The 14,753-nt window shown below is 29.6% G+C and overlaps 1 protein-coding gene across 1 annotated transcript in view; it reads left to right on the top strand.

The window, feature by feature from the left end:
- Positions 1-14,753, top strand: part of LOC103572665 (cysteine-rich motor neuron 1 protein) — a 59,452-nt gene that overhangs the window by 5,541 nt on the left and 39,158 nt on the right. The window lies entirely within an intron of this gene.

Genomic DNA, 14,753 nt, shown 5'->3' with positions numbered 1-14,753 from the left:
CCTGGCCGTCCTAGTGGCGGTCTCACTTCACTTACCCCTAAAGGCTTCGCATTCACGATCCTGCATTTGACAAACAGCTGGATTATGGGTAAACTCGTTCTATGGAACTTTAAAATGATAGTAATCTGTCTACTTCAAACCCACGTCTGAATTTCTATTTCAGCTTAACCTGCTTTAAGAAGCCCTGCACTTAATCTGGAGCGACCAAGGCTTCGACATGATCATTATAGAAGGAGATTTTAACGTCCGTCTGGGAGATCTAGGCCTGTTACATCCCTACTCAACTCATTAGTCCTGAATGGTAAAAGATCTGTGCTGGACACGGAACAAAACAAGCGAGGTTCCATAATACTCAATTTCATGGGCTTTAACGGCTTTTTTCAATTCAATGGCCGAACTCCCAGTGATTCTCCGGGTGGATTCACGTACATCAGCAAGCTAGGTACAAGTACAGTAGACTTCATCGGGGTTAACTTACTTGGAACTAATCTCGTAAAAGAAATGTGGGTCCATCCCGTAGTCTCTGGGTCTGACCACCCACCGATCATAATAGAACTCTGGATCACTAGTCAACCTCTGAGCTCGAACAAATCCACACAGCCGAAAAAGCGTTTTTGCTGGCAACGTAATCGCTCAGGGGACAAGTTTCATTTGTACCCATCGCCACTTGTTGCCGTGAATATTAAACTACATTGCACTGACTTTCTCTACCAAAAGCTTTGCTTCGCCATCTCCGAAGCAGCCGTTGCTACTCAAATGCTACGCACTCCTGGTATGCACAATATTCATCATCATCATCGAACCTGCTCCAGTGGCTAATGAGCATTTCCAGCTTTGCCTTGGCCGAGGAAATGTTAGTTACGGCTTTCTCGTTGTTGTAGGTTTCCGCAGCTAACCCTAGGATGTATTGATCCCCGCTAAGCTGCGGTTGCAGTTTGCCTTAAGATGACATGGTCAACGTTAACTCCCCGCAGCGCTACGTGATCCGCAAGTGTTGAGTAATGGTTAGTCAATTTCTGGGAGATGTCTTTGGCTTCTTGAACATCTGGCTGAAAAATTCGACCTTAAAGATCTATCCAGCTCAAAGGTTAGCTCTATTAAAGTAGATTCTTACGATGTAATTTATTTGGTGGCCTTGATACAGGTCTTTTTAGTCTTGAAAAAGACCGATGAGAGTTATGAGTAGGCGTGTGAATTTTCGATAAAACGGTTCTAAGAAGAACCGAGATGTTTCAGAATCGCTCTGAGAAGAGCTATTCGGATTGAAAGCAGCTCTATGAGACCCGGAGGTCTTATTGACTAGCCTTGAAAAAAGCTAGTTCAATGGTAGCCCTTAAAAGAGCTAATTTGATGATGAGATATAGCTGGAGTATATTAAAGTCTTGCGCGCTTGGATATTTAGACACTGGTAATAGCTGATAGCCTCGGTCACTATCTGGAGAGCATTCCGTGCAGTGAGACTGGTCAGGAATGAAGCGCTGCCACTCTCAGGTTCCCCTTTTTTAAACACAAAAGACGGCTTCTAAAATATTCTGGCGAAAGTGGGGGCTGTCGATTACTGCGCTCTAATGAGATGGCTGGATTGAGGGTACAGGGGGTCGAGTTACTGGAGTCCGATGAGAAACCTAGATTGAAACTGGAGGAGGTAGAGTCCAGTCTGAAGTACTGCTACCAAGACATTTATAAAAAAAATACAAACTGTACAAAACAAAATATTAATATTAATTAGTAAGGCTAATCCGGATAAAACAAATGTTACTATAAGAGAAAAACTACAAATAGATGATAGAACAAAAAATATTCTGGAACAAACAACTAAATTCTATGAAATAAGTATCAAACAACACGAAATAACAAAAAATATAGGTGCATTAAACCATGATAATGCACTATTCAAAATAAAATACAAACTACTACATATTTTATAACTGTAATTATGTAAATAATGTGTATATAACTTAGGCTAAGCACTTAGATGTAAGATGTATGTAATTTAGATTTTAAGCAAAAGAAACAAAAGGGATTTTTTTACGAAATTTTCTACCCAAAAATGAAACACATGAGCGCTAAATAAACCTAAAATAAATTATATCAACAAATTTGGTAAAGTTTGCGAGCAAACCAGTGCTGCCAGATCGTGGGATATTTTTACCCCTTCTCGTGGTGAAATAGCATGGAGTGTAATGTCAGGAGGGGGTAAAAATATCCCACGATCTGGCCGCACTGGAGCAAACTGGTACAAAATATATAACTTAAGAAACATAAACTATGTAATAACAAGCATGTAATACTTAAGATAATAAATAAATAGAATACTAAAAGTCAAAAAAGGAGGGGGTAGAGTTGTTGCGGTAATACCTTGAAGTGTTAACAGCGATCGGTCTGTCTCCGTGGTCCGCGTTAAGTTAATGACTTACTTTTTGAACATCGAAAAATATGATTTCAGTTTTCTTCCTTTTGTTCAAAATCAACTTTTAACTTGGGAATTACAACAAAAGGTTTTTTGCATGGCTTTAACTTTTAAGTGTTTGGAAAAAAATCGTAATTAATTAAATTTGAATTTGACTATTTAAAAAAAAGTAAAAGTTGAAAATATAGGTTTTCTTTTCAATAGCCCGAAAACTGTTTGAGATTAAGGAGGATCCTTGTCTAGAGGCATGAATTTGGGGTGTATTTCTAGTGCTATAAATAAAAAACAAAAAATATTTTTACCATCCATTATTTAACAAGATATTTATTCACGTCTTAACAATATATAGAAAAAAAAAAGTGAAATAATTGGAAACTCAAAATGTTATAAGCTGTTGAAGAGAGGGATGGAAAAAAATCGCTCCAAGTCTGTCACGTTTACAAAAATTTTGTTTTTCAGTTTTTTTTTTTTAGTTAGCACGATAGCATTTATGTAGCTAAATAATCTTTTTTATTTTTTTGTTTCAGATCATTTGGAGGGTTGTAATCGTGACAGATTTGGCGCGCCATTTTTTCCAACCCCCCACTTCAACAGTTTATAACATTTTAAGCTTTAAATTTTTTCACTTTTTTTTATGTATTGTTAAGACATGAATAAATATCTTGTTAAAAAATGGACAGTAAAAATATTTGGTGTTTTTTATTTATAGCGCCAGAAAAAACATCTCAAATTCATGCTCTTAGATTAGAATACCCCTTCAAGAGCTGAAATCCTAACTAAATATTTAGGTAGATTTTTTAAAAATCTAACTATTGTATTTGTCCTTATGGTCGATTTTACAAGAAATTTTGTCATAACCTATCATAATTGGTTGAGTACCCTGATGGAAATATTTCTCATCAGAAAGTCAGAATAATTTTTGTAAAATTCTGAATAAGAATTTTGAAAGTCTTACGTTTTCTGAAAATTTCTGAAAAAGAATAAAAAATTCTACCGAAGTTTTTATACGTAATTTAAAGAGAAAAACTCAAAATTATTTAGACTGTTCCAAAAGAGTGTCTCAGATTGATTCAAAAATTTTTCAGATCTGTGATAAAATGATAAGAAAGAAATGTTTTTCAGATTTATTCAAAAATAATCAGTGATTTGGAGACATCACTTGGTTCGATAAAAATCAATTATGCAGAATTTTTCAGAAATAATAATCATAAACGGAGAGAAAATTATGGTAATTGTTCCTAGTACGTTTATGAAATATCATCCCATACCGTTATGGTAATGATTACTTGGGATTATGGGATATAGGCCCATACTTTCTGGGAAAAGTTTCCATAAGTATGGGAACGATTCTTATCATTGTGGTAACAGATTCCATATCGCATGTGAAAGAATTATGGTAATGGTTACCTTACTCATAGGAATAGTTCCCATAAGCAAATAGTAACCGATCCTATAACCACATTGTAATGGTTCCTAAGTGTATATGGGAATAAGCCCTATATATTATGTTAGCTATTCCTATAATATTATTGTAAACATAACCATCATATTATGGTAATCGTTACCATAATATTATACTAATGGTTACCATAATATTATTGTAATGATTACCATAATCTATGGGAATTATTACCATAATATTATGGTAACCATTATCATAGTTACATGGTAACGATTACCATGATTCAATAGGAATTATTCCGATACCATATAGGAATTATACCCATAATTATAGGAATGATTACCATAATATATATGAGTGCAGTTCCTATAATCAACATTTTAAAAAAACCGGTTACCATGCAGTATGGGAACCATTCCCATAATATATAGTAACTCTTACCATAATTTTCTCTCCGTGTATTTGAAAAGTTCATTTGAGTCACTGAAAAATACTTATTCTTAGTTTTTCAGAGATTTTAGGAGTACTTTCAGAGTATACATTGGGCCAGTTTTTCAAACCGGGTTTATTTTTATGTCGAATTTAAATTAGTATTGCCTGTATATCTACATATTATTAATGTATAGACACACTATCAATATTAATTTAAATCAAGATAAAAATTTTGTTATATCGATTGAGTGAAAAAACTACCGTCCATTTCAGCTGCCGAATGGCATTTTTTCCATTCAACATATTGTAATTCTTGACTGAAGAAAAAATTTTCTCCAATGATGATTAAAATACGTGAATGAAAAATTTTTTCATTTTTCAAGCAAAAAAAATTTTGACCCAATTCACATTTTTTTTCTGCATGAAAAAGTGATCCCTTCAATAAAATATTCTACTATGAACAATTTTGCAGTAAACAAATAGCTATGTAGATGCATAGTTCAAAAACAAAATTTTAAACATGCAATGTTAATAAATCTTTTTCAATTATACGATTATATATACACATAATATTACAGTAGAGTCACGATCCAATGAGCTTTTTATCATACTGTCTAGACTGAATTAGGTGTCAAGATTTACAACTAAATAAATTTGACCAAGAAGTATGTTATAGCGTTCTATGTGCTTGGTGCACGCATTTATCTTTTGGTGAATAATAAAAAATGGAATCTAATGTAATAATTATGCATGTATGTAACTTTAACAATAACTGTGTGCTGGTTTTAATAAAAGTAATTATTATTTCAAAGGCAACAGCATTACCTTTATTATATTGATCTAATTTTGTGAAACATTATCATCGGATTTGCACCTCTTTCTAGGAAGTCGATAGTTATAGATTAAAAGATAAATGTGGAGAGAAGAACACAAAGAGTAAACTAGAAAGCAGAGACGTATATATCTCTCTATCGTAGCTAGAATTTAACTATTACCCATTAGCTCGTTACTGACAATTATGTCTTCGAATTGAGATAGTATTGTATAATAGAAAGAGCTGGAATTATGTGCGGTGCTACAGTGATCGGTTCAACTGTTTGAAAAAATCGATTTATGACCTAGATTTATTGGAGATTCTCGAGGCTACGGAAACTAATTTTTCATTTGTTGAATAATATTTTAAATAAAATTATATTGTTTAAAATATTCGAATTGATACGAGGAAAGAAAATAACGCAAAACGCTTATGCAGGGTATTATAGTTACTTAATAGTTTCTATCTGATAAAGATATACATTTTTAATGAACGTTTTTATATAATGAAAACTAAAAAACTCAAAGAAAAATTTTTCATCAATTACTAGTTTTCATGTTTGAAAATACATAGCAGCCGTTCTGTCCTACCTCTTTCCCCGATATTGTTTTTTTATGTTATTTTATAAGAGATGTCTGATAATGAATCATATTAATTTATTAAAATGTAGCCATTGTGATAGAAAAAGTATGTGGCATGTAGCGGACGTCACGTACGTTATCTTTCAACGGCAAATAAATCATCTGTTCTACTCAGTGGAATTCCTGACTCGTGAGCAGCCGTTGATCTCGCGTGCCAGAATTATCGCGATCGCCTCAATAATGTTTTTTTTTTTCTTGCACATTTTCTATCTTAGTCGCTCTTGTATCCTTGTGAATGAGATAAAAAAAAAGAGAATAAAAATAAAAAGTAAATAAATAAACGACGACGATGAGTAGAATAAAAAAAAAATAAGTGAAGCAACGAGTTAGTACTTGACTTCGATAGGCACCTATTGTCATTCTGAACAAATTGATTTTTCCGTTGAGTTGATCGATATTAAAGACACGATAACCAACTTTTTGTTCATTCTCAGTGTTATGAAATTTTCTATTAAAATAAGAAATTAAATATTTAATAATTTGAAAATAAAATAATAATTTTATTTTTATAACTTTTTATATTTAAAAAAAAAGAATATAATTAACAAAAGTAATTGCCATTTATAATAATATTTGTTCAAATAAAATAACATAGAAAAATACTAAAGAGAGGATTTATGATTATGACAATCACACTTGAAGACTTATTACTTATCTTTTTACTTCTTATTGTCTTAATAAAATCCTTGGGACAAAGTCACTAAAAACAAATGTATCCATATATGTTTTCACACGATTATAAAGAGTGACAATTACTACTCAAGCAGAACAAAAAAAAAGAAGAATAAGTAAAAAAAAGAAAAAAAATGAATAATAACAAGTCGTGGTGCAGGAGAGGGGATATCAGCGATAATCTCATATTGGCAAAATGGCTCACGTGGTAAACAGTAAAGTAAAATATAGTAAACTCGAGCGATACGAGCAATATATGATCGAGCAAGCAGGTACAGTACTTGATTCTCGGATTGCTGCCGGTGTTTTGGCTTCAACTTGTGTGTTGTATTGCTAGATGCTCGACTTGAGTGCTGGCATATAACATCAAGTCCCGGGAGACTGGTCGTTCGTATAAAACCACTGATGACTCGCGTCTCCGACCAGTTGGACTCACTTGTGCCTCGCGAGAGTATCGGCGGTTCTCTCTATATATATATATATTACGTATACATATATGTATATATATGTATACATACATATATACATACGTATATAAATACAATTGGAGTTTAGAGTTGCATCGAATTACTATTATTATTTGCATTCTGTTAATGCATTGTGTGTATCTCACTAATCGATAGATCGCTATCACAACACTCGCAACTCGTCAAGGTGAGATGAAAGTGTCAATGGTAAAATCATGTTTTAGTGACGTTGTATGATAACGGGATCGGAATATATAACTATGTATATTATACCTATCTCACGTATTTGTCTGTCACATTGACAGATTTATAAATCTATATCGGTGACAGTGACCATTGAGTGCTATTGTAGTTTAAGTTCAGCTTACGTTTTAATAAATATGTTTATATACAGGTAAATTTTTATTTTTGCAAATACAAAATCTCAAATATTGGGCAATATAAATTTTACGAGTCAGATTTTCTGTTTTTTCAGTATTTAATTTAAATCGTTAAACATCAGCATAAATAAAGAAAAAAAATACAAAACAAAACAAACAAAATTTTAGCAGCATTAAAAAGTTATTTTTATACCTGACAATCTATCATGATATAAGTTGATTAAATTTGATTTGATGTGGTGCTATAATTTAGTTGCTAATTTGTTTTGATCGAGTATTTCCATTAACTTTATAAAATATATATGTATATACATATATACACATAAATTTATGATTCTTTTCTTAGTGTGATAAAAAAATTGATTAAAAACAAAATAATGTTTTTTGTAATTGAGGAGATCTATCTATATGTTGTGTTCATTTCCTGTCTTTTTGTATAACATTGTTGGCTTTGATGGCATCAAGCAATCGCACCTAGTGTAGTATCACGAGTTTATACGTCGTTGTGACGACCGTCGTCTCGATTTTTGTTGCTGGAAAACATCTTCAGTAAAACGACGTAATAATATTGAGGGTATTACGTTCTAACTTTATGTTTTTTTTTTTTGTTCGTTATGATATCACTTTATTTGTTAGTTAATATTTATCAAGATAACTTATATAGTAAGATATTTTTGAAATAACTATTAAGATAAATTACTCAGAAATTAAAGAATTCTGTTTACACTCTTAATCTCAGCATTAATTTTAATGAGAAAACAAAAAAAAAAGAATTGACTTCAATAACTCCATTCTTAGTTTTCTTAATTATTGTTGAATTTAATCTATAAGAAAGACGAAAAATACAAAGTTATAATTAATTTTTGTTATTCTTCAAGTAAATTATCGTTGATACTTTGTGTCAAGATGATAACTTAAAAAAAAAATTGTTTTCCGTTTCTTTCATGTTGAAATGACAAAATTAAATTGATTTCCTAGTGAATATTCTAAGAGAATTTGTGTACTAAATATGTTTATGCACATAAACTTTATTGACGTTTTATATAAATGCTCATTGTAATTGTGTAGTTAGGAAATTTACATGGGAAATTGAATTGGAATGTAAATTCGTAACGAATTGCCTCACCTCATTTGTGGCTACATCCAGCTAATAGGCAATTAAAGTTTTTCCGAAATCCCTCCCTACCCACAGTGTCTGATTCATCCGAAAATACATTGTTTTTCAACCGCATATGCAACCACATTCATTTTTTTTTATCGTCGAATAAATCTGTAGGTACAAATACTCATTCAATTTATTTTTATTATATAGCAGTTATATTTTAAAGAATTTTGAATTTAACATGCAAAATATTCAGTTTATATATATATATATATATATATATATATATATATATATATATATATATATATATGCATAAGTGTGTGTATATAAAATTTATCTCTATTTTTGAAATTATTTTACTTTGTTTGCCGAAAACTGCGTCATCTTTATTTTTATTCAACAAATTATAATAACTCGGATAGACTGCGTATATATATATATATATATATATATATATATATATATATATATATATATATATATAATTTGTTTTTAAGCCTGCAAACGTTTAAATAAACTAATTATTAGTACGGAACAAATACAATGATGAGTAATTAAATAAAAAAATAATGACTATAATTTTAAAATTAATTGAATGATTGAGAGATATTAGAGAATAGTATTTAATGACAAAAATATGGGAATAATGCGAGATAATATATAGCATGTATATATTCTTGTATGATAATAATGAATATTATCGCCATATATGTACGAAGTGATGCTATATATATGAAAAGCTTGAAGAGAGATTGGTCAGACTGGCGCCTCGCATACTCGCTTCGAACAAATTAACGGGCTCCCGTTTTGGCCTCGACACCGAAGGTCTGCGGCCTCCTCAAATGACGAAGGAGACAGATAAGGAATTTAGTATCGATCGTCTCCAGAAAATTATATTCATTTGCATATTAGGAATTTATTTTCAAAACACTTATGTGCCAGTGGATAATACGGATTAAAATATATAATAATGATTAAAATTTGTTCTCGAAGATTAATAGGTTACTAAAATATTTTCAAAGAAAAAGGATTTTTTAACTTCCCGCTATGAAAATTAAAAATTTCCACAAGAAAAGGAAGTTATTGGTTTCGGCCCGATGTTCGGAAAATCTAGTTTTCATCAGATGTCGACGTTTTGATGTTCTGGGAACCTATTCTACACATATATGTTCAGATAAATTGCGTGTGTGCTTGTGTATAAACTTTTGGTTCCATGCGCTTTGATACCCGGACAAAATATCCGTGGAGTTATAAATTTCATTCGTCAATATATCTTTACAAGGAATCTCTTACGTAATGAAATATCGACCATCATTTATTGAAATTTAAAAAAAATTTGGGAAATCCAAAAATACACGCTTTGAACGCTCATGTTATATTTTATAAAATTAAATTTTAAAAAAATTCGACTCACCCATGTTTTTTTATTGAACTATTCCTTATAATAATACGTATCGGACATCTTAAAAACAGTATCAGGCTTATTTATTAGTGTTCTCTCTTCATATTAACATGTTTTTCATAGCATTTATATGTGATATGGAAATATTGTATACAGTTTAATGTGAGGAAATTATGTGACCTTGACAAGTCAGTAATAAAAGACAAGATGTCTATTTCGCGTTTGAGACGTGCGAAAACTGATAAATTATGAAGAATGAAATATATACAGTAATTCCAATGGTTTGAAACAGTGAAAAACATATCTCTAAAATGTATCTAAAGAATCAGCCAGTGACTCAAAATTTTTGTCAAAAAATAATTTGTTTTCAGGACATTAGAATGAGAGAAAAGTGCATGGTTGTGGTAAATATAAAGGGATGAGTATGAAAATAGTAAAGTTTTACAGAGAATCTGTTTTTGAGCATGATTTTTATTTTCTCCTTGTGCAATATTAACGTTCTTAAAATAAAAATTGACAACTTATTCATCGTAATTAAAATAAGATTTATAGAGTATTAAAAGATGCTCTTGAAGTTAGTGAGAGTATTTGCGAAGTGAATTTACCGCTCCTGCTTGAATATGACATTAAAAATGATGAAACTGTCAAAAAAAAATTTGCAGGGCAAGAAAAACGTGCTGATGTTGAGCTCAAGAAGGAATAGTAAAAATAAAATTATTGAAAGAAATAAAACCGTAGTTAAACCTATTAAACAAATTAGGTCAAATAAATGATCGATGAAAAGTAAAATCTCACTATTAAGCTTTAAGTAGAAATACTAAAGTTTATATCGGGCAATCCCTATAGGTTCCTAATCGGGTAAAACCTACGTATTCCCAAACGTAGGATCCTTATTAAAAAAATATTAAATTGCAAACAGAAATGACTTTAATTAGATCCAAAATGTAATGTATTATATGAGAAGCATTACTTAGAGGAATTATACATGATTTTGATTGATGAAAAAATCTTGACGACTGCTGGGCTCGAACCTGCATCCTTCTGATCCAGAGTCTTTGATGCTATCCACTGCGCTAACCATTCTATGCGATCGCGTGAGGATAAATAGTATAGTTATTATGATACCAAAGAATAACTTGAAGAAATGCGAAATCCGTGATGCAATAATCGACGTACTCTTTAGATAAATATATTATTGTTCTGTACTTTACTTAATTTTTAGCCAGTAAACAAAATATTAAAAAGTTAAAAATATTAAAATCTAATTAAAATTTTAGTCAATCAAAATTACACTAGAAACAATAGAAAAGAGATGAGGAAGAGACACAAAACAAAATATCCTGTTCAGAAGAAGTGAAGAATAATTTGATTTGAAAATTAAATAAATTTGATAAAATGAAATTGTTTCTAAACAATTTAGATAAAAAAAAACTAGTTTTAACATTGTAAAGTGAGTGAATGTGCAAAAAGGATCTGGCTTAGGTGTGATGGAATCTTAACAACTAAAAAATTACACAAATTATAAGAAATAAATTAGATATTTATTGACACTATTTACACTTGAAACTGTGAGAAGATAATATGAAACAGCGAATGCAACCAAGAATAATTATATTAAAACGGAGCGGTTTTAGAGTACGAGGTTGTACTCTTGAATTCAGAAGCGAAAAGACCCTGGAGAAAATGTTGTTAGAAGCGACGTGGCCGTTTGGTGGTGACGTGGCAGCCTCGATGCATAAACCGAATTTTCCCATTGGCTTAAAAGTGCGCCAACAGGAAATAGTTAGCCACCAATTTCCCTGATTGGTCGGCTGGTAGCGGGGCTCTCATGCCAACTTGACCCGGCCATAAGCTAGAAATTGTATGTACCGGGCCCAAATAATGAGTGACCCGTCACTATTCTGACTTTGAGGTCAGTAGCGAGTTCGGCAACTCACGGCTGTAGCGGAAATGCACGAAGCTTTTCAAATTGTCTAAGCTCGTGACTGTACAAACATAAACATTGTGTACAAGTGTAAAAAATAAATTTGTTTTATTATTAAATTAAAAAAAAAAATTTTTCAATAACAAATTTAGAGTATTTCAGATTGTATATGAATAGTAAAAGTTATTAAATTAATAATAACTTTTGAATTGGGCTACCCCAAAAAGTTCCCGATTGGATCCGGATGAGGCAAGAACCAATAAAAATCATTCAATTTTGCATTTTAATATAATTAATTTTAAGCGACAAAATTTGGATTATTTAAGAAGATTTCCAGTTAATTGCAAATAACTTACTACTCGTGAGAAATATCGAAAATTTTCTCTGAGATAAGTTGTAGGAAATAAAATGCTCTACAAAAAATGTCCGATAAAATCTTCCGATAAGGTTGATGGTTGCGTCAAAAAATTGGAAAATTGTAAAAATTTATCGTCAATCTAACTTTAACTTTGAATAACTTTTGAAGAAATAAAAATATCAAAAAATTACACGAGACCTTTCTTATAGAGCGTCAAATTTTCCATAAGAATATGTCTCGAATATTTCAAAGTATTGGTCCCACCGTGAGCTACAAAATTTCAAAGGTTAAAAAAGAAATTTTCCTATGTTATTTAAACGGGAAATAGAAATTTGCGATGCGCGACCTCTAAATATTAACATTAAGAGCTCTGATTTTTACAGGCGTTTTTTTCTTGTCTCTCTGAATATATTTCACAGGGGATATTGAAAAAAAAAAAAATAGTCAATTTTTTTGAATCAGCCTAATATATATACATATATGTAAATACTTCCATCGTTTAAAAATTTAAACAACTAATATTTATGAAATGAGTTACATCATCAATGCTAATTATCTTGCTATGGATTTGTTTTTTATTATTAATCAAAATTCTGAATTATATTCAAGATTGAAATTATGTTCATTTTGAAGTCAATTTATATCATAACAAATTTATTTTTATGAAGCTTTCAATATGGTGAGTTGTTTATTACTTAAATAACGGAGTTATTGTATCAAGGTCGCATGATTATAAATAAAAATTTTTTCTTAATATTTTTATAAGAGGAATAACAGTTCTTTTTTTTATATATCTGATAAATTATACAAATATATTGTATTTATTTTTTAAAATTATATTTACATTAGTATTTTAATTTATTTTTTAAAAATGTTTTTAATGTATGTTTGCAACGATTTTGAATCATATATATATATATATATATATATATATACATATACATATTTATATATCTAAATTAGATAAAATTACTTTTTATCTATTCATCTTATTTTTAAACTAATAAAAACATTTAATTTAATAAATTTCGTTTTAAATTTTTATGGTATGATTCATACCATTGTTTTTTTTTTTTTGTATCTTTACAGAAAACAATATAATTTTTATTGACAGTATATAAAGTGAGAATTCTCACAGTCTACAATTTACAATAGAGTGTTTGTATATATATATATATATATATATATATATATATATATATATATATATATATATATATATATATATATTGAAGAACAGACAATATGTATTTATTTTAGATAAGTAAAATGTGTGTATTATTTTAAAAAACGAATACTTGAATGTGTTAAGTATTTTTAGAATTTCATACTATATTGCTGTGACTCATATGCATTATAGTTTTGTTTATATAGTTCTTAATAGAAGTATCAAATATTTAATTATTACTAATTCATTTTTATATCAATTATACAATCATATGTGCAGAACATGGAACAATTAAAATGATCATTTTTCAAACAAGTTGTTTGCAATGAGTTTTGTTGCATTTGGTGGTGTAACTATGTTATTATTTTTATTATTTCATCATCAGTTTGCATAATTATTCATCGAAATTTGAAATAATATTTTATTTTTTGCAAGTGGATCTTGCATTTTTATGAAGTAATATTGAAAAATTACAATCTTCAAGTACAAACTTCACCTTAAATTTGTAAAATATATAGTAAAATTTAAGAACATATTTTTTATAGATTTTATATATTTGATTCTATTTACATTACACTGTAAATAAATGCATGTTTTTTTATTTTAAAAAGCAATAGTGGGATCCCATGAGGATCGCCAACAAACTCTCTCATCGCGCTATCTCTAACAGTATATTAACAATTATCAAGTATCCATGACCAGTGGGGATTTTTGCTTCCGAGGGAGAAATATTTCAGTGATAATACAATGGATGAAAGTGAAGAATGAGAGTCAATCGAATGTCGACTTTTTAGTTTACGAACGAAAAATCACATCATTAAATTTCATCCTAGATTTTTCATGGCTATACATTATCTGCGATTTTACTAATCAATTTACTTTTTTTATTTTATTTTATTTTTTTTCCAAACAATGTAATAGACCTAATATTCGATCAGGGATTATAGTAGTGTACCCGATCGGGTATTAGGCCTTTTAACTTAAAAAAAAACGGTTTCAAAAATATTACATGGTGAAAAACATATAGCAACCTTTACGTAAAAATATAAGTTAAAAATACTAAATTCATATTGTAAGCTTAAAACGCTATTGAAATTGTGTAATTTTTACCATCTTGAAAATTTAATTTTTAGTAATATTTATTATTTAAGTATAGAAATAAATATAAACTGTATTAGTAAACTTGACTAAATATTTAGTAAATTTTACTTTAGAAGAATGGAAATAAATCAAATTTAATATTTACTAGCTTTGCAACTTTTTATTATTATTATTAATATTTTGATTACTATTAGTATAAATATATTTTCGAGCTCAAAAATATTCAAGAATGTAATTACTTTTTATGAGCTTTACAAGCTCACACAAGTAACATTTTATGTTAAAGTTTGAAAATTGAAGAATTTATAATAATTAATGAACAAGCGTTTTTAAATGTTTATTCCCGATTATGTTCAATGAAATAAATGTATTCAGGTAGAAAGCTATGCAAGTGATCAACATAACGATTCAATAACTTTCGACTCGGATGAAAGCGTTGATATATTAAATATCCGAGAAAAATCTTGGAAACGCTGT

This window comes from Microplitis demolitor, chromosome 3, assembly GCF_026212275.2.
Source record: "Microplitis demolitor isolate Queensland-Clemson2020A chromosome 3, iyMicDemo2.1a, whole genome shotgun sequence".
Lineage (NCBI taxonomy): Eukaryota > Metazoa > Arthropoda > Insecta > Hymenoptera > Braconidae > Microplitis > Microplitis demolitor.
The sequence above is the reverse complement of the archived record's forward strand: the minus strand, read 5'-3'. Positions and strand labels throughout refer to the sequence as shown.